This window comes from Pan troglodytes, chromosome 16, assembly GCF_028858775.2.
Source record: "Pan troglodytes isolate AG18354 chromosome 16, NHGRI_mPanTro3-v2.0_pri, whole genome shotgun sequence".
Lineage (NCBI taxonomy): Eukaryota > Metazoa > Chordata > Mammalia > Primates > Hominidae > Pan > Pan troglodytes.
In genome coordinates, this window is record NC_072414.2 from 72,027,200 (window position 1) to 72,050,856 (window position 23,657).

A 23,657-nucleotide genomic window follows, 5' to 3' on the forward strand; every position below is an offset into this window, starting at 1 on the left:
AGGATATGTTGCTATGTTGCCTAGGCTGGACTGACAAATTTCAATTTAACAAGGGAAGTACTATTGCAGAAGGAAGAATAAAGTGTGTGAAACACAGAAGAGGGGCGTCCTAATTATGGCTAGAGGAATCAAGACAGCCTTGACCAATGAGCAGGCATTTATACTGGGTTTTGAGGGATGAATGGGAGTTTGATAGGGATAAGAGAGAATACCCGTACAAGGGTGAGGTCATAAAAAGGCCCAGCATCCTGAATGTAACGAATAGAAGGAGGTGGGCAGAAGCATGTCCATGAGTTGAGGGAGCTGCTTGCCTGAACGCCTACTACAAGTGTAGTACTCTTTCAACAATTTTAAGACACCGTGTCAACATGATGGTAGTTTAGACCAGCAGTCCTCAAAGTGTGATCCATGAACCTCTGGAGGCCCTTGAGATCCTTTTAGAGGGTCTGCAAGGTCAAAATTATTTTCATTGTAATGTTAGGTCATTATTTCTCTTTGTCATGAGCGTACAGTGGAGTTTTCTAGAGGCTACATGATGTGTGATATTGTAACCGATAAAATGTAGAGGCCCGGTGCGGTGGCTTATGCCTGTCATCTCAGCACTTTGGGAGGCTGAGGTGGGCGGATCACGAGGTCTGGAGATTGATACCATCCTGGCTAACACGGTGAAACCCTGTCTCTACTAAAAATACAAAAAATTAGCCGGGCGTGGTGGTGCATGCCTGTAGTCCCAGCTACTTGGGAGGCTGAGGCAGGAGAATCGCTTGAACCCTGGAGGCGGAGGTTGCAGTGAGCCGAGATCGCGCCACTGCACTCCAGCCTGGGCAACAGAGCAAGACTTCGTGTAAAAAAAAAAATGTAGAGGAAAATAGGAGACTCAATCAAGCTGTCTTGTGCTGAGCCAAACATTAAGGAGGGCCTGTGAAACCAAAAGTTTGAGAACTTTGATTTAGACTCTGATGAAAAGCTATTAGAGGAAACACTATTAACAGAAGTCAAGTCCGTGAGAAGTTTTTCTAAAAGTAGCTCCTTCCCCATTAACCAGAGCTTCAAATTCTGTTTTGGTCCTATCCTTCCCTAGAGTTATGTTAGAAGTGGGTGTGCCCTTGGAGATAGTTTTGAAAAGGTAAATTGGAAAAGTGGATTAAAACCATCAATTCTTTGCAAGCTCCCTGTTTCAAAAGATAGAATTTATCTCCCTACCCCTTGAATCTAGGTCAGTCTTATATCATTCTTTCATACAATATAGCAGAAGTGTCATCATACGACTTCCAAGGAAGACCAGGCTCATGCTCCTGTATTCCTGAAAGTGCTGTGCTCTGAAAGACTATGAGGGAAGAGAGGCCCCAGCTAAACAGCCATCACAGCTCATCTGTCACCTACAGCTTCTCCATGAGAGAGTCCAGGCAACACTAGCAGCAGGATTGCCCAGTCCACCCACAGAATCAAGAGAGATAATAAACTGTTGTTTTAAGCCACTAGGTTTGGGGTGTTTCTTACGGAGCAACAGATACTTGATAGAGTTGGGGACTAACTGCCTGGCCTCAAATGCAGAAGTATGTATTTTATCTCCTGGACCAGGGTTTCTCAACATGACATGATTGACATTTGAGGCTGATAATTCTTTTTTTGTTTGTTTTGAGACGGAGTCTCACTCTCTCGTCCAGGCTGGAGTGCAGTGGCGCGATCTCGGCTCACTGCAAGCTCCGCCTCCCGGGTTCACGCCATTCTCCTGCCTCAGCCTCCCGAGTGGCTGGGACTACAGGCGCCCGCCACCACGCCCGGCTAATTTTTTTTTTTTTTTTGGTATTTTTAGTAGAGATGGGTTTCACCGTGTTAGCCAGGATGGTCTCAATCTCCTGACCTCATGATCTGCCCGCCCGCCTCGGCCTCCCAAAGTGCTGGGATTACAGGCATAAGCCACCGCGCCTGGCCGAGGCTGGTAATTCTTTGTTGAGGGGGGCTGCCCTGTGCATTACAGGATGCTTAGCAGCATTCCTGCTGCCACTAGATGACAGTGACAGCTCCACCCAGTTGTGACAACCAAAAATGTCTCCAGACATTGCCAAATGTCCTCTGGGGGACAAAATCCCACCCCCCGCCTTTAGAACCATTGTCCTAGGCCAAACCATTCTGAGAATAAGAATCACCTGGGGGGTTATTAAAACTAGATTTCCAGACTCCTCCCCTAGAGATTCTTATTTATTGTGTCCAGATTATGACCTGCAATGTGAATTTTTTAAATGCTCAAGGTATTCTTATCAGAGGAATGTGAGAACTGCTACAGCAGAGACGAGGAACCAAAAGAGGTCTGACCTGCTCATTTTGTGTTTCAGGAAGATCCTTCTGGAAGCGGTTGGAAGGTAAATCGGGTAGGATGTGGGGGGATGTAGAAAAGAGAATAGAATTGGAGGCTATTACTTAAATTCAGGTGAGAAATAACAAGGGAGTTGTATAGGGCAGTGGTGGGGGGGGTGCATTCCAAAGATATTTCTAAGGCAGAATCAGTGAAATTCATGACGAATTGGATATTGGGGAGAGGAGGGCTTAAGAAAAAAAAAATGAGGCCAGGCGCAGTGGCTCATGCCTGTAATCCCAGCACTTTGGGCGGCCGAGACAAGCGGATCATGAGGTCAAGAGATTGAGACCAGCCTGGCCAACATGGTGAAGCCCCGTCTCTACTAAAAATACAAAAATTAGCTGAGTGTGGTGGCAGGCGCCTGTAGTCCCAGCTACTCAGGAGGCTGAGGCAGGAGAATCACTTGAACCCAGGAGGCGGAGGTTGCAGTGAGCCAAGATTGCACCACTGCACTCCAGCTTGGTGACAGAGAGAGACTCCATCACAAAAAAAAAAAAAAGAAAAAAAAGAGCAAAAATTAAAGAACTTTTATACTTCAAATGATATCATCAAGCAAGTGAAAAGACAATATGCAAAATGGGAGAAAATATTTGCAAGTTACATATCTGAAAAGGGACTTGTATCTAGAACATGTAAGAACTCTTATGACCAACAATAAAAAGACAAACAACCCAATTAAAAAATGGGCAAAGATCTGAATAGACATTTCTTCAAAGAAGATACCCAAATGGCCAATAAACACATGAAAAGATGTTCAACATCATTAGCCATTAGGGAAATGCAAAGCAAAACCACAGTGATACACCACTTCATACTCACTAGGGTAGTTATAATCAAGAAGATTGATTATGACAAATGTTGGCAAAGATGTGGAGAAACTGAAACTCTCACTCATTGCTGGTGGTTATGTAAAATGGTGTAGTCTCTATGGAAAACAGTCTGGCAGTTCCTCAAATGGCTAAACAGAGTTACCATATGATGCAGTGTCTACCTACTCCTAGGTAGATACCCAAGACAAATAAAAACAGGCTGGGCGTGGTACACCTGTAATCTCAGCACTTTGAGAGGCCAAGCTGGGAGGGCTGCTTAAGCCCAGGAGTTTGAGACCAACCTGGGCAACATAGTGAAACCCCATCTCTACAAAAAATAAAAAAAATTAGCTGGGCATGGTGGTGCATACCCGTAGTCCCAGCTACTTGGGAGGCTGAGGTGGGAGGATTGTTTGAGTCCAGTAGTTGAGGTGTCAGTGAGCTATGTTCATGCTACCACACCCTCACCAGGGTGACAGGGTGAGACCTCATCTGTTAAAAAAAAAAAGTCCCTATAAGAACTTGGATAAAAATGTGAACAGGAGCACTATTCACATAATGGGCAAAAAGTGGACAACAACCCAAATGTCCATAAATTAATGAATAAATGTGTTATATTAAATATCAATACAGTGAAATATTCAGCAATAAAAGGAAATAAAGTGCTGATACATACTACAACACGATGAACTTTGAAAACCTTATGCTAAGTGAAAGTAGCCAGTCTCAAAAGACCACATATTATATGACTACATATTTATGAAATGTCCAAAACAGGCAAAACTAGCCAGGCATGGTAGTTTGCACCCATAGACCCAGCTACTCAGGAGGCTGAGGCCAAAGGATCACTTGCAAAACTTAAGGGACACACAGTAGCTTAATGGTTGCCTAGGGGTGGAGGTGGGGCATGGATTGGGGGAAAGGGGAATGTGACTGCTAATAGGTACAAGGTTGTTTTTTTGTTTTTTTTTGAGATGGAGTCTTGCTCTGTCACCCAGGCTGGAGTGCAGTGGCGTGATCTCGGCTCATTGCCACCTCCGCCTGCCGGGTTCAAGTGATTCTCCTGCCTCAGCCTCCCAAGCAGCCGGGACTACAGGTGTGCACCACCAAGGCTGGCTAACTTTTGTATTTTTAGTAGAGACAGGGTTTCACTGTGTTGACCAGTCTGTTCTCTAACACCTGACCTCAAGTGATCCACCTGCCTCGGCCTCCCAAAACCCTGGTATTACAGGCATGAGCCACTGCACCCTGCCAAGGTTTCTTTATAGGGTGACAAAATGTTCTGAAACTGATTTGTGGTGATAACTGCACCACTGTGAATATACTAAAAACCACTGAATTGTATAATTTCTTTCATTTTTCTTTTTGTTTTTTCTTTAGTAGGAGACAGAGTCTTGCTATGTTGCCCAGGCTGGAGTGCAATGGCCATGATCCCATTACTAATCAGCACAGGAGTTTTGACCTGCTCTGTTTTGGACCTGGGCAGAGTCCTCTTTCTTAGGCAACTTGATGGTGCCCCCCACCCTCTGTGGACACCAGTGGGTAAAGTGCACTACTGCCCAGAACTCCTGGACTCGAGCAATTCTCCCAGCTCACCCTCCTGAGTAGCTGGGACCACCGGCATGTGTCACCGCGCCCAGCAAATTGTATTCTTTAAAAATGGGTAAGTTGTAATGATACGTGTGTTAAATCTCAATAAAGCTTGAGTTTCTAGCTTTAATAACTGGAAACATGGTGTCACCATTAGCCAAAATTGGGACTACAGGAGGAAGAATATGTTTGGGGGAAAATAAGCCTTGGACATATTGAATGGCTGTGATAAGCACACAGTGAATGTCCTGCTCTGGAACACAGGAAAGAAGATGGGGCTGGAAATAATAATGCAAATACACAATCATTTATTGAGCACCTGTTACATACCAGGTGCTGTGAATATGTTGTTTACGTACACTGACCGGTAGGTTGCATATGTATACTGTTTATTGTTTCTGCTCCCTCTCTTCCCCTGTGTAAGTCAATGAGAGGAGGGCCTTCATCTTTCTTAATGCTGTCTCCAGCACCTACAGCACAGGCTGGCAGAGAGTCGGCATATAGCATTTACTGGGTGAATAGAAATGCAGTATCTTTTAACCCTCTTAACAATCCTTTGTGGTAGGTTTTTGTTCCCATTTCACACAATTTTCTTAAGAGCGCAAAGCTAGTAAGTGACAGTGGTCTGTCTGCATTCCACGTCACAATGCAATACTATAATCTCTCAATCTCCCAGAACGAATCTGGAACAAAGGAAAGCAGTAAAGGTCATGTAAACCCAATTTCTGCAAATTCATAATAACTGTATATGAAAATCCAACTGGGTTAGGTGCTGGAGTTAATACAACGACAAACTGGACAAGAATCGGAAGAAAAATACATTTAAGACAAAATCCGTAAGACTTGGTGCATAACCTTGCTAGTTCAAGAAGCTCTTTCACACATATTATCTTATTTAACCCCCACAAATAGCCTAACAAGTAGGTTTTATTACCATTCCAATCAGGCTTTTGTCCTCCACTTAAACTGTACTCCCCAAGGTGACTTCTGTGTTGCTAAATGCTCAACAGGTACTCACTTCAGGCACAACATTTAAGGGAGCACCAAAAAACTAAGTGATCAAGATGAATAACATTTTTATTTTTTAAAATTAAAATTAATGCAAAAAAATCCATGAATAACAAAATACCAACATTTAAAATAAAGAGGATTCTCAGGACTGGGCTCGCCTACCTGGATGCCCCAACGAAACCCCTCATTCACAGTAGGATTGAATGACCTCGAACTAAAGTGTCACGTACTTCCTGCTCGTGATGCTCGTGAGCCCGAACGAAGGCTGAAAAACTTCAGGGGGAGCCATTCTGCCTATCACCCCTAGTTCCAGCGCAGCAGCCCAGCGTGCACCACGCAGGTGGGAACTGACCCCGTGCTTTTGGAACAGGCTGGAACTGGGGGTGCTTGTGCCTATGCATGTATGTATTGCACACGTGTGCATGCACGCTTCTCGTCTTGCTTCTATTTCCAAGTCCCAGTTCAGGACAAGGCAGAGAACTGCTTTCCAGTATGCGCCCTGAGCTCGGACTTTGCGCTTGCAGACTGAGGCGCCGGCCTGCATGGGAAGACAGAAGCTCAGAATTCCTTCCTGCACAAGTGGCAGGTGGAGTGCAACTCTTTTTGGTGCCTCAGTCCGAGACAGGGACACGCCATTCCCTGCGAGGTAGCAAAGGTACCTGAACCTACATAACCAAGCCCTTAAAGTCTCCGCGGCACCTCTTAATCGCCTTCCCGTAGCTATTGGAGGTAGAGAAACCGCGGCGGGAAGCGCCCCCAGAGAGGGCAGTGGAGCAAGGGACACTGGAGGTGCAGAGGGCGGAGGAGCATCTCCTTTCTCTCCGCCCCGCCTCTTTTCCTGCCTCCGGCCAATTGCCGTGCGCTCCGAGCCTTGACCCCGCCTCTCCCCGCCTCCTCCGGCCTGCGGCCCCGCCCGCGCCGGTAATAATTAGCGTGCGGGCGGGGCCCGCCGCGTCAGCCCCGGGAGCCGGCCAATCCAGTGGCTCTCCTCCGCGGTCGCGTCATAGCCCGAACAACCAAACAGAAAAGTTTAATAAACAGCGGACGGAGGGGCCGGCGGTGGCGGAGCCGGAGCAAGCAGGGGTTCGGCGGCATTACCTGTACCCATTCACCGGCGGCTACCGGCGACGGCGGGCAGCGCGTCAGGCGGAGAGAGCCGCCGCCAGGTGAGGACCGCGGCCCGCGGGGCCCGGCTTGCCCGGCGCTGCCCCTCCCCCGCCTGCTCCCTTCCCCCATCCGGCTGCAGCTAGGCGAGGCCCGCCCCCGGCCCCTCCCGGCGCCGGAGAGCCGGAAGCGGAGGGCGGCCGGCCGGCGCAGCAGGTGGTGGGCCCGCGGGGGCCGCGGGCGAGAGGGCGAGGACCGCGGGCGAGAGGGCGAGGACTCCCGGCTCCGGGGGTGGGGGCCGGAGATCGGCGGGTTCACCTCAGACGGCGCGCGGGCGCCCGCGGCCGCTTCCTGTCAGGGTGGTCGCGCTGGGGTCGGGAACCTCAGTTCTTCAGGGCCGCGGAGGCCGCGACGCGCGCCGCCCCGAGCGGGTTGCGAGCGGGTGGCTGGCGGGGGTCGGAAGGGCCCCGGGCATACTGGGGCGCGTCAGCTCCCCGCCTCCTCCGAGTCTCAGGTCCTCTTCGGGATGTTTTTCCACCTGCGGTGTTTTTCAGAAACCAGCCGGAGGCAGCCCGGTGTCTCCAACTCCTGACTGGCACCGGGAAGGGAATTGGTCTCTTTTTTTCCTGCTTGGGTTTAGCTTGCTTAGGATTCTAAATTTTTTGTCTGCTCTTTTGAAATAGTTATATTTAAGTTTTAGCTACCTAAAAAAGTATGAAAGAATATTGTGTTTGAAATATTTTTAACTTGGTTTTTAAGTCATGTGCTAACTAACCCACACAGTTGGGACGCTATGATTTACCTTCACATCTCGGAAGTTGTAACCAGTTGTGAGGAAGTTAGGACCTTGGGGTTACCTAAAGATAATTTATATTAAGTTGTTGGGCCATAAAAACTGGGCAGAATTGGCCACGCGCGGTGACTCAACGCCTGTAATCCCAGCACTTTGGGAGGCCGACGCGGACTAATCACGAGGTCAGGAGATCGGGACCATCCTGGCCAGCATGGTGAAACCCTGTCTTTACTAAAAATACAAAAATTAGCTGGGTGTGGTGGCGGGCGCCTGTAGTCCCAGCTACTGGGAGGCTGAGGCAGGAGCATCGCTTGAACCCGGGAGGCGGAGGTTGCAGTGAACCAAGATCGCGCTACTGCACTCCAGCCTGGCGACAGAGGGAGACTCCGTCTCAAAAAAAAGCCGGGCAGAATTAATGATTTTGAAGCTCCGAGAAACAGGATTAAATTCCTCTTTCAAACCGATATCGGAATTTGATTTTTTAAAAGTGTAAAATACCACAAACTTTTAAGGTTAGTTGTTCAGTAACCATGTCACCAATTTTAAGGCACTTTCTGAGTTTTGTATAGTTTCTCCAGAGCCCTAGGGGAAATGTTTTGCAAAATATGCACGTTTAGCTTTCCAAAACAAGTTGTCTTTTTTATTTTTACTTTTTTACGTTTTAAAATGTGTTTAAAGGGAGACATCACCAATGTGCAGGAGAAAATACAGGGGTCGGTGGATTTATTATCTTGTAGTGATAACTTTTTGGGTGTATGCGTATGTCAGAACTTACACGTTTTACACTTCAAATATGTGCAGTTTATTGTCAACTATATGTCAGTAAAGTTTTTAAGAAGTAACCAAAATATATTTAATACTACAAAAAAAAACACAGTAAAGTATAAACAGATAAAAACATCATAAATCCTTGACGACTCCCCCCAAACCCAAAACTGGAACATTACTAAAACTTGCATTTGTCTATGAGTTTCTTATCTGTGCAGTGGATTTTGTGTATGTCACTTCCTTGACTTTTTGAAAAATAGTTTTATCATATGTTTGTATGCCGAAACTGTGTGGCATTTAATTTGTTTTTCTTTTGAGCTTTATAAAAATAGTATGTGGCTGTAGTTTATTTCATTGCTTTATGATATGTTAATCTGCCATAACTTACGGGCACTTCGACCGTATTTTTATTGTTTTTTATTTTGTTTTGCTATAAGCAGTCTTGCTCTGTGAACATTTCTTGTTTCCGGCTCTTGGTACACAAGTACAAGAATTTCTCTAGAGTAAATACTTAATGTGGATTGCATTCGACGGTATTAGGTAATCAGGACTAGAATAGATTGAATTACCTAGAAATAAAATGAATGAAAAACATTAGGATTCTCTATTATGTTTAAATAGAAGATTCATAGCCGTAGTGATTGAACTAGTTCAACCTAGTTGAACATTTGCATGAAAACCCAAAATTCCTGTTAACCTATGTATAATGACTCTCTTACTTTGAAGTCACATTGTAAAAAGTCTGGCACTGTTTGGTATCTCCTTTTCAATGCAAAAATAGTATAGTAGAAAAAACGCTGGATTGTATGTAAAGTAAATTATCCTTTCTGCTGTTCCTCTCCTCCCCTCTAATCTCTAGCAAATTACTTAAAAATTTCTCTTGTGCCTTAGCATACTCATGTAAAGGAAACTTGTCCTAAGCTTATCCTTCCACTTTTGCACAGACTTTAATTAAGGAAAACACCTGTCAAATGTCACACCCTTTAAGGGAAAGCATTAGGACCAAGGTGTTATTCTGTGGAATTAAATTTTGTATCCTTTGGAAGATTTTTGGAAAAGTTGTGTGGTGGTTCAGGATTTGTTAACTCCATATTTAAATATGTTTCAGATTAGAGAATGCCCACAAGGTGTGTTTCCCGAGGATCTGTTTCATTATGCTAACAGGAACACAGCGACAAATTAGGGAATAGTATCTCCTTACTATCCTGAAGATAGGTGTGTTTTTATGTGTTTCATGTTTCATTCATGTATGTAAGTGAATTTACATGTAATTTTGAATAACCTTTTTGTTTGAAGGCATGGGAGTAGAGATGGTTTCATTTTTTTCTGTATGTAGCTTGCAGACAAATATCAGGATGCTTTGTTTTGGTAGGGCTGTATTCTGCTTTTAAAAACCTTATTTTTTATTTAATTATAAGGACAATGTGTATATGGGGTTTTCCCTCTCAAACTTGAGAAAGAATAGAAAGTTACTAAGAAAAGCCACCTATAACACCATGATAGATAACTATTGTTAACATTTTGTCAGGTATACCCCTGGTCTTTATGTGTGTATTCTTAATATCCTAAACTATTAAGAGTCCATTCTAAACACTCTCAGCCTGGCTCTTTCTTAAGAACTTACCGAAATGTAATCTGCCTCACCATCTTATTTCATATAAGATGATAATAGAAGTCATCTGTTACCATTGCTTCAACTTTTCTACTCTTCTGCTTCATTTAAATGTGTAAATTTGTAAATTACAGTATCTTACTCTCTGACTCAAAACCTCCCAGTAGCTTTTCAATATACCAGATAAAATTGAAACTTCTTACTGTGGCTTATATACCTCAGACCAGCAAAGTCCACTAGAAATACAACGTTAGTCACAAATGGGAGCTACATTAAGTAATTTAAAATTTTCTGGTAGCCACATTATGAAAAAAAGAGAAACAGGTGAAAATACGTTTTATTTAACCCAAAAAATATTATTTCAACATGTAATCAGTATAAGAAATTGTTGATGGGATAGTTGTCTTTTTTTAGACTGTCTTTATAATTTGGTGTGTATTTTCCACTTAAAGTACATCTCAATTCAGACTAGCTACATTTCTTTTTTTGTATTTTTTTTGAGACAGAGTCTTGCTCTGTCTCCCAGGCTGGAGTGCAACGGTGCGATCTCAGCTCACCGCAACCTCTGCCTCCCAGGTTGAAGTGATTCTTGTTCCTCAGCCTCCCGAGTAGCTGGGACTACAGGCGTGCACCACCAGGCCCAGCTAATTTTTTTTTTTTTTTGAGACGGAATCTTATTCTGTTATACAGGCTAGAGTGCAGTGGCACAGTCTCGGCTCACAGCAACCTGGGTTCAAGCGATTCTCCTGCCTCAGCCTCTCCCCAGTAGCTGGGACTACAGGTGCGTGCCACTACACCCAGCTAATTTTTGTATTTTTAGTAGAGAGAGGGTTTCAGCATGTTGGCCAGCCTGGTCTCAAACTCCTGACCTCAGGTGATCCACCTGCCTAGGCCTCCCAAAATGCTAGGATTACAGGCGTGAGCCACTGCACCCGGCCTAAATTTTTATGTTTTTAGTAGAGACCGCGTTTCGCCATGTTGGCCAGGCTGGTCTTGAACTCCTGGCCTCAAATGATCTGCCTGCCTTGGCCTCCCAAAGTGCTGGGATTACAGGCGTGAGCCACCATGTCTGACCCAGACTGGCCACATTTCAAGTGCTCAGTAGCCACATATGACTAGTGGTTACCCACATGGACAGTTCCATCTTATAAAAGTACTATAACCTAGTTATCTGTTGGGTGTAACTTAAGTTAGTTTATTATTTTTTTCTTATTATTATAAGTAGTGTGATAAATATCATACGAGCTACTACTGTGTATTTGTCATTGTTTCTTTCGGATCTAGACTGTCTTACAAACTGAATCATAGCATATGAACATTTCTTAAAGTCTTTTCATAAATATTGCCAAATTTTGTCCTTAAAAGTTTGACTAACATCAAACTTTAATATCAAATTTGACTAAAAATGTGACAGAATACACATTTCTTGTATATCTTTACCAGCATTATCTGTCTATCCATCTACCCTCCATCTTTCCTTCCCTTTCTATAGGAATCATCATATATTTCTTTAATTAATTATGATGGTAAATAAACCTGGATATTGGACATCTTCTAGTTTATCTTTTGCCCATTTTGGCTGGTGTTTTATATTTGTGATACCCTTTTAAACCTTTTATATTTTTAGGGTTTAGGATAGCAACTCTGCTATATACTGCAAATATACATATACACACAAATATATATACACATGTATACGTACACACACACACACACACGTATGTTTGGTTTTTTTTAAATGTTTTTTGAGACACGGTCTTGCTCTATAACCCAGGCTAGAGGGCAGTGGTGCAGTCATGGTTCACTGAGGCCTCTACTTCCTGGGCTGAAGTGATTATCCCACCTCAGCCTCCCGTGTAACTGGGATTACAGGCGTTCCCCACCATGCCTGGCAATTTTTTGTGGAGATGGGGTTTTACCATGTTGCCCAGAATGGTTTCAAACTCCTGGGCTCAAGCAATTCACCTGCCTTGGCCTCCCTAAGTGCTGGGATTACAGGTATGAGCCACTGGGCCTGGCATGCAAATATTTTTCCTGGCTCTTCATTTACCTAACAGTGTTTTCTTTTCTCTTGCTCTCTCTCTCTCTCTTCTTTTTTTTTTTAAACAAAACAAAACAAAAACAGGCAAGGGTTTTTACTTTTTAAGAAAATTAGGTTAATACTTTCTTTTATGGCTTCTACTTTGCTTTTATATTTAAAGGCTTCTCCTACCCAGTTAAGTTTTCTTCTAGTTCTTTTACGGTTTCATATTTCACATCTGTCTTTTTCTGTTCATCTGGGATTTATTTTGACATATGTGAAGTGAAATAACCTCCCTTATTTTTCCTTAAAAATTTTGGCCCCACTAAAAAAAAAAACAACTTGTTGCCTTTAAATAAAGCTACCTTTATCATATGTTAAATGCACATCTTCTTGGTTCTTTTTAGGTTTTATTGAAATATCAATGATTTGGTACCAGTGCACACTTGTATACATGGGGCATGGTATTTTCATTTTGTAAACAAGTGTGTTTCTGTTATTAAGTCTCCCCCCCATCCCCCTTTTTTGGTTGTTGCTTTGTTAGTCCTCAGATTTTTTTAGTTTATTCTTTTGGGGCTTCAAATTAGTTTTGGTTTTGATTTTTTTTTTTTTTTTGGAGACAGAGTCTTACTCTGTTGCCCAGGCTGGAGTGTGATGGCATGATCTTGGCTCACTGCAACCTTTGTCTCCAGGTTCAAGTGATTCTCATGCCTCAGCCTTCTGAGTAGTTGGGATTACAGGGGTGTGCCACCACACCTGGCTAATTTTTGTGTTTTTAGTAGAGATAGGGTTTCATCGTGTTGGCCAAGCTGGTCTCGAACCCCTGACCTCAAGTGATCTACCCACCTCGGCCTCCCAAAGTGCTGGGATTACAGGCGTGACCCACTGTGCCTGGCCAGTTTTGAGTTTTTTAACTTAAAAAAATTGCAACTTTTACAATATTTTATGTTTTATAATGAAAAAATGTAATCCTATTGAATGTTCCTCTGAGCATAGCTTTAGCTATATTACTTAAATTTTGATGAGTAATATTTTTATGTTTATATATTTAAAAACCCCTGCAGTTGCAGTTTTTATTTTTTCAACAAGTATTTAAGCACCTGCTCCATCTAGACATTCTGCCAAGTGCTGAGGACACAACTATGTACAAGACAAGGTCTCTTGCCTTCATCCAGTTACAGTCTGTCAATATAGACAAACCAACGAATAAAGAATTTTCAGATTTCGACAAGTGTCTAGGAAGTAAATAAATAATAGAAGGTGCTAATTGGATGATCTGAGACTGTCTCTCTGAGGATGTCATGTTTAAGTTGATTGGTGGTACCAAGGTGTGTATGGGAGTTTCTTTAGCTTTCCCAATCTATCAAAACATAAAAAAAAAAAAAAAAACGGAGTCTCACTCTGTTGCCCAGGCTGGAGTGCAGTGGTGTGGTCTTGGCTCGCTGCAACCTCTGCCTCCTGGGTTCAAGCAATTCTCCTGCCTCAGCCTCCTGAGTAGCTGAGATTACAGGCATGCGCCACCATGCCCAGCTAATTTTTGTATTTTTAGTGGAGATGGGGTTTCACCACAGTGGCCAGGCTGGTCACAAATTCCTGAACTCAGGTGATCCACCCACCTCAGCCTCCCAAAGTGCTGGGATTACAGGCGTGAGCCACCACGCCCAGCCGAAATGACTAAGTTTTTTTGGCAAAATATTTTGTGAAAATTGCTTTGCAGGCCTGGCTGAGATCACTTGATGTCAAGAGTTCAAGACCAGCCTGGCCAACGTGGCGAAACCTCATCTCTGTTGAAAATACCAAAATTAGCTGGGCGTGGTGGCCGGTAGCTGTAATCCCAGCTACTCGGGAGGCTGAGGCAGGAGAATCACTTGAAACTTAGAGGCGGAGGTTGCAGTGAGCCGAGACTGCACCACTACACTCTAGCCTGGGCGTCACAGTGAGACTCCGTTTCCAAAAAAAAAAAAAAAAATTGCAAACAGTTTGAAGCCTCTTCCCCATCTTCCAGCTGGATCGCTGCTCCAAAGCTTGTCCTGTGTAGAAAATTTGGAACTTTGATTCTGAGTTCTAAAATCAAGAAGTTGAAGGTAGTTTCCCATGTGAAGAGAACTGCTGGCACAAATGGTACATATGCAAAGTGCTTGACTTGACTTTGAATTTGACAGAAGATTAGAATGACTGGTGTTTACTGAGGGAGGACAGTGGGACAAGCTTTGTTTCAGGACTTGTTTGGGAGACTTTTATTTTTTATTTCCAAATGGTAGGGCTGCTTCCACCCCTCCTGCCTTCCTATGGAGTTTTGATTTTGTAATCCAAATCGGTCTCCTACAAATAGCATATATTATTTTACCCCTTGTTACTTTTCTTCATTATTTCTACTGTGTTTTCAGTTTTCTCTACTCAAGACCTTTGCATATGCTTTTGTTTTGCTTAGTTGTGATTTCCTTGAGGAATCCTTCCTTGATGCCACAAAATAGGTTAGGTCTTTCTCTTGGCTTCATGTGCTCATTTTATATTGGGCTTTTCTTTCATAAACATTTGTAACAACTCCAGTTCATTAAGTTTGTGTGAATTGTTTTAGCGTCTATTTCTTCTTCCAGATCCATACAGTCTGGTAGCTACCATCCACTTGTGGCTATTTAAATAAATTTAAATTTAATTTAATATTAAAAATTCAGTTCCTCATTTGTATTAGTCACATTCTAGGTGCTCACTCAGTGGCCTTATGTGGCTAGTGGCGATTGTGTTGGACAGCAGAGATACAGTCTTCTGCAATAATAGATATTTATCTTAATTTATAGTCCTGTGGCTAATGGCTACCATATTTTATTTAAATAGTCACATCTGACTATTGAGATATGGCAAGTCTGAACTGATGTATTAAGTTTGAAATAGGAACTTGATTTCTAGTACAAAACAATATCTCAATTTTTAAAATATTACATATTGAAGTAGTGATATTTTACATGTATTGTGTTAAAATATACTATTACTGTTAATTTTATTTCTTAATTAAAAAAATTTTTTTTTCTTGAGACGGAATCTTACTCTGTTGCCCAGGCTGGAGTGCAGTGGCACAATCTCGGCTCACTGCAACCTCTGCCTCCTGGGTTCAAGTGATTCTCCTGCCTCTGCTTCCCAAGTAGCTGGGACTACAGGCGAGCACCACCGCGCCTGGCCTGTTTTTTTTTGTTTGTTTGTTTGTTTGTTTGTTTTTGAGACATGGTGTTGCCTTTGTCGCCCAGGATGGAGTGCAGTGATGTGATGTTGGCTCACTGTAGTCTCAACCTCCCTGGCTCAAGGGATCCTCCCACCTCAGCCTCCTAAGTAGCTGGGACTACAGGCGCGCCACCATGCCCGTATAATTTTTTAAAATTTTTAAAATTTTTTGTAGAGATGGGGTTTCACTGTGTTGCCCAGGCTGGTCTTGAACTTTTTTTTTGAGATGGAGTCTCGCTCTGTTGCCCAGGCTGGAGTGGAGTGGCACGATCTCGGCTAACTGCAGCCTCCACCCCCCAGGTTCAAGTGATTCTCCTGCCTCAGCCTCCGGAGTAGCTGGGATTACAGGCGAGTGCCACCACGCCTGGCTAATTTTTGTGTTTTAAGTAGAGACTGGGTTTCGCCATATTGGCCAGGCTGGTCTCGAACACCTGACCTCAGGTGATCCGCCCACTGTGGCCTCCCAAAGTGCTGGGATTATAGGCGTGAGCTACCGCGCCCAACCGGTCTTGAACTTTAGAGCTCAAGTAATCTGTCTGCCTTGGCCTCTGAAAGTCTTGGGATTACAGGCGTGAGCCACTGTGCCCAGCCAATTTTTAAATTTCAATGTGACTACTAGGAAATAGAAAACCACATGTGGCTCTCATTATGTTTCTGTGAGACAGCACTGGTCTGACTCGACCATAAGTTTCTACAGTGGTAGGGACTATATCCATTTTATTTACTGTGGTATCTTCAGCGCATAATAGACGTTCAAAAGATTTGGTGAATGAATAAACTAACTCTGTTAACTTTTGAATGTTATTGCATAGTTTACAGAGAATGTTACCTATTCAGCTTTTGCTTTTCAGAATTGTTTTCTTTGTGACTGATTAAAATGGTTGAGAAAAGCTCTTTCAGTAGCTATATAAAGAATGAGTCTTCGTCTTTTATGTAATATTTTATTTATTTTTTTCTGGTTTAGGCCTCCAAGGAGAGAGAGAATTTAAAGTTGGCCAGTCTATTTTCTCTTAGTTTTTCTATGTCTAGCACTTTTTCTTAGATGATCTATGATATGTTGTTTGGCACATGAAAATTTATGACTTAAAATCTTAATAGTTGAGTATTATAAATGCCTTCTCTTTTACTTTCGTCTCACTATTGTGATCCCTGTTTCTTTTTATTTTGCGTTAATCAGTGACCTTGTTTATCCCTTGAGACCTAAAACAAAGCAATGTACTGTTTTTTTGTAGAAAGATACCTTATCCTATCAGCTTGGTTTATGCTTGCTTATCTGTATGTTTCCTTAATGTTTCCTTTGTGTTCAGTGTTTGACCGCATAGGCCATTCATTCAGACTCCCCAACTCCTCATACACACCTTGTAATCTTTTCCCTAAGGAGTCAGGAGAGATACACCAGGAATTGCAAGCTCAAATATATCTTACTTTTGTAGGCAATGTGTATTGGCCAGGGAAATATTTTTTTATTTTTTGTTTTTTATTTATTTATTTATTTAGAGACAGAGTCTTACTCTATAGCCCAGGCTGGAGTGCAATGTCTGCTGCCCGGGTTCAAGCAATCCTCCTGCCTCAGTCTCCCAAGTAGCTGGGATTACAGGCGCCTGCCACTGCACAAGGCTAATTTTTGTAGTTCTAGTAGAGACGGGGTTTCACCATCTTGGCCAGGCTGGTCTTGAACTCCTGACCTTGTGATCCACCTGCCTCTGCCTCCCAAAGTGCTGGGATTTACAGGCGTGAGCCACCACACCTGGCCATATTTTTTTATTTTTTATTCCCCATTGAGGTGTTTTTCATAGTTTATCCTTAGTGATCCCAGTTATGTTTTGCTAATGTCAGGGTGGTCTTTTTATCAACTACTACAATAAACCACCAGTCGTGCCAGAGAAAATGCCCAGGATTAATTTCTTTTGTAGGAAGAGCAGTTTGAACTATTATGGAATCCTTCAAAATTCTAAGAAAGTGTTTGCCCTGTTCTGTATATATTCTGCCAAAAGTTGTTCCTAATAGTCTAGATATTGATTCTTTATGTAAGCAGGGTCTTTTTAATCAAAAGTGAAGTGGGACCAAATTGTTCAGTGGCTTGTTCTCTTCTAAATTGTTTTTAGCTGATAAGATTTGGGAAACTTTCTGGGCTTCCACAAATAATATACAATACATCCTTTGAATACTTGATGCTTAAAAAGTGTTGTTACTGCATGCAGTCAGGGAGCTCCAGAGCTTTTTGCAGGCTCCTTGTTCCTGAGAAGCAATATTGTTTTCATATTATCTCGGTTATAAATTTTATGATTGTGACATTGCTTTCTTTTTGTTTTTGCTGTTGTTTTCTGCTGCTGCTGATTTAGAAATGAAATAAGCTAACTCTTAATTTTAACCTGTTTGCTACCTAAAATGATAATCATCTTGATGTTCTTTCAAGCAGGTCCCAGAGATCTTAAAACGATCCGGAATCACTGAGTCCACAGTTCTTTTTTCTCTTGGTTATGTATAGATGGAGAGTGGTCTTGGTGTTATATTAGTGTATGATTCGTATTTGTTTCATAATTAACTTTGAAGTGAAAAATTGATGCGAGAGCAAAGGTTTATTTGGTTTCCATAACTATCTACTAATTTTATGCTTGCCAGATTTTAAGATTAAACTGTTTGCCATCTCTCTTTTTTTTTTCTTCCCATAAAACCTTTGGCCATCTACAGTCACTTTTCTTCAAATCTTATGCTGTAATTCAAGCTGTATATTCTTTTTGCTGATTGCTTCTGTACCTCCTCTGCTTCCAGTGTTCTTTTGCAACAGTGTCCACACAGTGGGAAGAAAACCTGAACTTGACTCATGAAGTGCGGGCATTCAAAACAGTGAATCCTTGCAAAGGATCTTGGGAGTAGACCCCTGTGAATTGGTTCTTTCAATTTGTCCACTTAAAGGGCATAATAGATTATGCAGCTGTTTGGGCTTCAGCAGGGTATTGCTCCATATTCATGTCTAGTTGCAATTATGTGAATTTTCAGTTTGTTACAAAGACTTCCCTTTGTATTCAAAACAATTTTGTTGGCTTTGTGTTCTAATATTTGAATTTTCTCTGAGGAAAAATAGTTGCAAGATTTTGAACTTTGAAAACTTCAAATTAAAATGTTTAAAGGTTTTGTCACTTTTTCTTTTCTGATGCAAACCATACATTGAAAGCATATTTTAAGAAGAAGTCACTCTAATAAGCTTTAATTTCGAGTTTATGAATCACAGGATTTTTGGTAGAGGTAAAAACTATACTTACACCGTAAATTAGACATTGAATGCCATTTAATCAGTCAGATAATGATTAATGTTAGAGTAATGTTTGATGGGCCAAGCTGCTAAAACGTAAGCAGTTCTAATTAAAATATATAAACTTATCACGTAAAAATAGCAAACTTAGTAATGTATAAAGTGACAGTAGGTCTTTTTTGCTTAAAAATCAGAGTTCCTGTGTAGTGTCTCTTCAGGATCTCTGTAGTAAGAATATTATTTAACGTAGCTTAGTGAGAAGTTTAAGAGGAGTATACCTTTTACTTTAGGGTGCCCATGCCACTTTGAAGTTATGGAGTGCAAAGTAGTTTCCACACATTAAAAAAAAAAAAGATGAAAAAAACTTAAACTTTTCTAAATTTTATACCTGAACATGTCATTAGAACATGTGCCTTTTGCTTTTAGATCTCTGTTTGCCAATGGTTAAGCATTAACCTTGGCAAAATACTCACGTCAGATCTGTTAAATGTAATAATATTTCTGCCCAGTATTTTCTTCAGTTTTAAGTAGAAATATCAACCTTTGATGTCACTGAAATTTCTACTCTGTTGTGATACTGAGAACATAAATGTCAGTGAGTTTGATAGACAGCTTAGAAATGAATCTTTTGCATTCAGTATTTTAGTGCTGTATATTTTCACTGAAGTTATAGTTTTCTCTTTAAGTCTTAGAAAAAAACATTGGTTTGTTCCTCTTAGCAACATATTGTAATGGATTTTCTGTTGCCGTTTTACAATTTTCAGGTAAAATGTGAACTCTATTAAAAATAATCTGTCTTTAAAGCATAACTTCACCTTCATTGCTCCATAAAAATAAATGATTTAGATTAAAAGCATTGTATTTTAAACAATTGGTCACAGCTGCTTCTGTGAGATTTTCATTTATGTTACTTAGTTTATTTTTCACCTAGACAAGGGTGAGCAAACAGTATATGATGGGAAAACTGAAACCTTATGTACTGTTTCTTTAAGAAACCAGCTTATCCAGGGGGTTTTAGTGTGTCTAACCTAACCTGCTAGCAAGGAAAAGTTCTTTAAAATAATGGATATTAGCCGTATCCAATCACAATTATCAGTTTCACTAACAGGGAGGAGATTTTACTCTTCAGCCACTAGAATTGGAGAAGGTGGAGCTTGGTATTCAGGTTTGGTTGCTTTGGAGTACAGCTTCAAGTGAAGTTAATCTGAGGTGAAGCAAACAGAAAATTGTGGAGGTTTTGTTGGTAGGATTTTTGTTCTAATCTTTTTATGATCCTTTATTTTATAATTTTGCTCCTTTATGATTCTGTGTGTGCTAGGTTCTGTCATTGTTTTTATTTTCTGATGCAAACTGAACACTAAAATTAAGCAGGGAAGCAGAACAAAAGGGCTCTTTGGACAGGAAATAGGTGTTCAGAGAATCAAACTTGACTTTCTCCTATCATTATTTTTAGTTCAGAATATGAGTGTCATTAAAACATCTTAGACTCAAAATCATCTCCAATAACAGGCTTTTTTTTTGAATTGGTTGTTTGAACAGTCAGTTGTCAGTTTTTATAAATGACATCTTGAGGAGATTCATTTGATATGTCATTTTCCTTAAACTTAAAATGTTAAGTTGCTGAAAGATAAATGTGATAGGCTTAAATAAGTCTTTTTTAGTAAATTGAAATGCCAACTGTTTAATTTTTTAACCCCAGCACAGCACCCCTTTTAATTTCAGTATATTTTAATATAACAATATGTTGACATTTTTAATATGCTTATAATTTTTAATATGCTCATAATTAAAAAGGCCATTGATGAACAAAGTGAAACTGCTTTCTTCTTACTTCATTCAAACTCTTCATTTCTTTCAAAGGTGGAGATAAGTAATTAACATTTCAAAACAGGAAATGAAAGGATTTATATTTTTAAAAGCTATAGGTAGGCTACTACAACTTTTTTTTAAAGTATCTGATTTATTTACATTTCTTATTTATGACGTAATTGTAGTGTATTTCAGTACAAGAATATTTTTTAGAGACTGTTTTCTTTATATTGTTGCTCTTTGTTCTCATAGAAATTAAGGTATAAATTGCAATAATCATTGCAATAATCAGACCAAATGCCAGCTAAGCATTTTCAGCCATTGTATTTGCTATGCTACTTGTTCCGGATCATGCAAAGGTTTTTAAATTAATGCTTTTCTGCTATATCTGTTGTTTAAACAATAGTGTAATAATAATGAAATCAAGAAAAGTTACCTATCTACCCACCAGCAGATGATTGTTTGGTCATCTCATTTTTTTCCTGTTCCCTTCTCTATCTTATATTCTTGCAGTTTTCCAATAATTATGAATCTGTGCAGTTTTATGTTTTCACTTAACTATCTGTTGAAATTGTTTTCATTTCAGTAACTATGTAATTCTCTTAAATTGATGTGACCTGAATTAACCTAGCTTTTTGAATTGTCTACTTTTAGGTTCTAATTTTTCGTCATTTTTAATAGTATTACGTTGAACACACCTGTGTGTAGCTGTAAAATATTTTCCTTTTTAAAAAAGATTTCTTTTGGAAAAATCCTGGAGTGGCTTTACCTAGATCAAAGGATAATGAACCCTTCACTGGCCAAATTGTTTTTCTAAAAAGTTATACCAGTTTATATCGACACCAGCAGAATATGCTTCAAAGTTTTTCTGATGTGTAGCCTCTTAAATGTTCTGTTAAAGTGTGCCTATGGAGCTCTCTGACTTGTTGATTAGTTTTTGCTTAAAAGCCTATTTTCAACACCATTTTCCAAGATGTAGATGGATATAAAGCAATTTTTCTGGATATTAAAATCAGCTGAGGGAAATTGGAAACACTTTTACCCACTTAAGTGAGCAATTGTGTCTCTGTTAGATATTTTATATACTTAGTGTATGTGTTGCTATTAGTAAGTATGGGGCTTAATGTTTTACACTGGCTTTGTTATTCAGGCTGGCTTTTCTTTTTCTTCTGGTACGCACATACCAGAAGAAATATTTTCTTTCAAGAAAATATATCAGAAACATTTTTAGGAGGAGACTGGAGTAGTGCCAGTTAACATTAGGAGACTGGAGTAGTGCCAGTTAACTTTACCTGTCTCAAAAACATGTATGAATAACCTTTGTCATTATTTGTGCGTTTCTTAATTTTGAGTTTTTAAAAATACACTTTGGAAACATAACTTTTATGAATAATTACAGGCTTTGAAATGGTATATCAGCATCTTTCCAGTATTTTATAGGTTTCAGTTAAAGGTAAGAACTTAACTTTACACACATATAGTGGTGCTAGACATATGTTGTTTCTATTTGTCTTTAAGAGCATGCTTTGTTGGCATTGACCACAAATTATGTATACTTTTACTAGCTCGTCTGTTAAATGAAATAGGCATAACTGGCTTATAAACTAGTTGAGTAACGTTCCAGAATAAACTTAAGTTGTGTTAAAATCAAAGACAATTCTAAGACAATCCTATTTTTTCTTACAAATGGGGAGTAATGATAAGCCATAGGCTGGGCTATAACTCACTGATGCAACCAGTAGTTGAGCATGTATGGTATGGAGTTAGTCTAGCTCATTTTGCAATTTAAATAATTTAACTTACTTTGTGTCAATTTTTATTTCAATTAAATGATAATTTAGTATCTCTGACTTTCAGAGCTGATGCTGGTATGTTTGTCATTGTGTTTGTTTCAGAGGGAAGTTTTTTTTGTTAATGTCTACTTTTATTGTTTGATTTTTTTTCAGATACTTTGGTGTTGAACATTTGGGATAGAAGAGAAATTTAAAATTAAAAATTTTCCATATTTCTATCACAAATATTGGTAATTTGACAACATGTAATTTGATTGTCGTCTTAATAAAATTTAATGTTATTGCTACCAAATAGAGATAAAGGTAATTGTAAATACTGTAGTGAAAGTTTAGCTGTTGATTACATTTTGCTAGGTACCCCAAGGTAAAGAAGTGATTTTTTTTAGTGGTTACTGTAACTGTAATTCTGCAGTACTACTGATCTTACATTGACAGATTTAGGGAATATCTTTTTGGTTTCCTAGGGAGTGTGGAAACTAGTTTTCTACAAGGAGAAGAAAACTTTTAAATTGACCTAGGTATTTGGGTCAAGATATGAAAAGTGATGGTTGCGTTTTATTTCAAAAATAATGTATTCAAAGTCTCTGTTGTTAGACGCCATTCAAGAGGAACATAGTGATTTTTTTCCCTCCAAATAATATGAGGAAAAAATTTAATGGGCAGTAAGTTGATAAAACTTGAAAGAACCTAGAGCCATTTTTGTTTAAACCTATTAATGCTAATTTTTGAACTGATGTGTCTATGAACTTGTTTGACTAAATTTGGTTTTCTGTGTTTGTATGCCATTGGAGAAAATGAACTCGAAACAGTTTTGTGGTTAGTAGTGCTTTGGTAGAAGAGAGCAGATCCATCTATCCCTGTTTATACCTTTTTTCCCCTCCGCAATATAAATACCCTGTGTCATCTGCTACCAATAGATTTTTGTAAGTACTAGATTTCTCAGCAACATTTAGTGCCATTGACTACTTTTCCTGCTTGAAACTCTTCTCATTATTTTCATGATACTGTCTGTGCTTTCCTCATTAGTGATCTCTGTGTCCTTTGCAAATGTTTCTCCTTTACAACCATTAAGTAATAGAAGTTCATAGGATTTTGTTTTTAACTCTTCTCTAGACTTCCCTTTTGATAATCTCCAGTCCCATATCTTTAATTAGCATACTATACATATTAATGGTTCCAACGTCTGAATCTAAAATCCAAAACTTTTTTTGTACCTGAGACCCATATTTATCCAGCTCACCAAAAGTCATAGCAAATGGGTGATACTGCCACCCAAGCCAGAATCTGATTGTCATTCTGATTCTTCTTCATCACCAGTTAGCCACAATTAGCCTATAAATTTTAAATTCAGTGTCTCTAGAATCAATCTTTTTTTTTCCTTCACGTGTTAGCGTAAGGCCACACGGTATGATTTCTTAGATGACTAAACACCCCCCTAATTGATCTTCATTTCCATTTTAGGCTCTGTATAATCCATTCTTTACTGTGCAGTCATATCTGTTTTTCTCTGCTTCATATTT

General features: G+C 40.2%; 1 protein-coding gene across 9 annotated transcripts in view; it reads left to right on the forward strand.

Annotated features, from left to right (window-relative positions):
- Nucleotides 1-5,432: 5,432 nt before the first annotated feature.
- The window catches only part of ZFAND6 (zinc finger AN1-type containing 6), an 84,792-nt gene continuing 66,567 nt past the window's right edge, over nt 5,433-23,657 (forward strand). Inside the window, exons 1-3 of one of the 9 annotated variants that reach the window (XM_063794029.1) lie at nt 7,059-7,089; nt 9,543-9,649; nt 20,396-20,460. The gene's annotated coding sequence lies outside the window, so the exon portion shown is untranslated. 9 annotated transcript variants of the gene reach the window in all.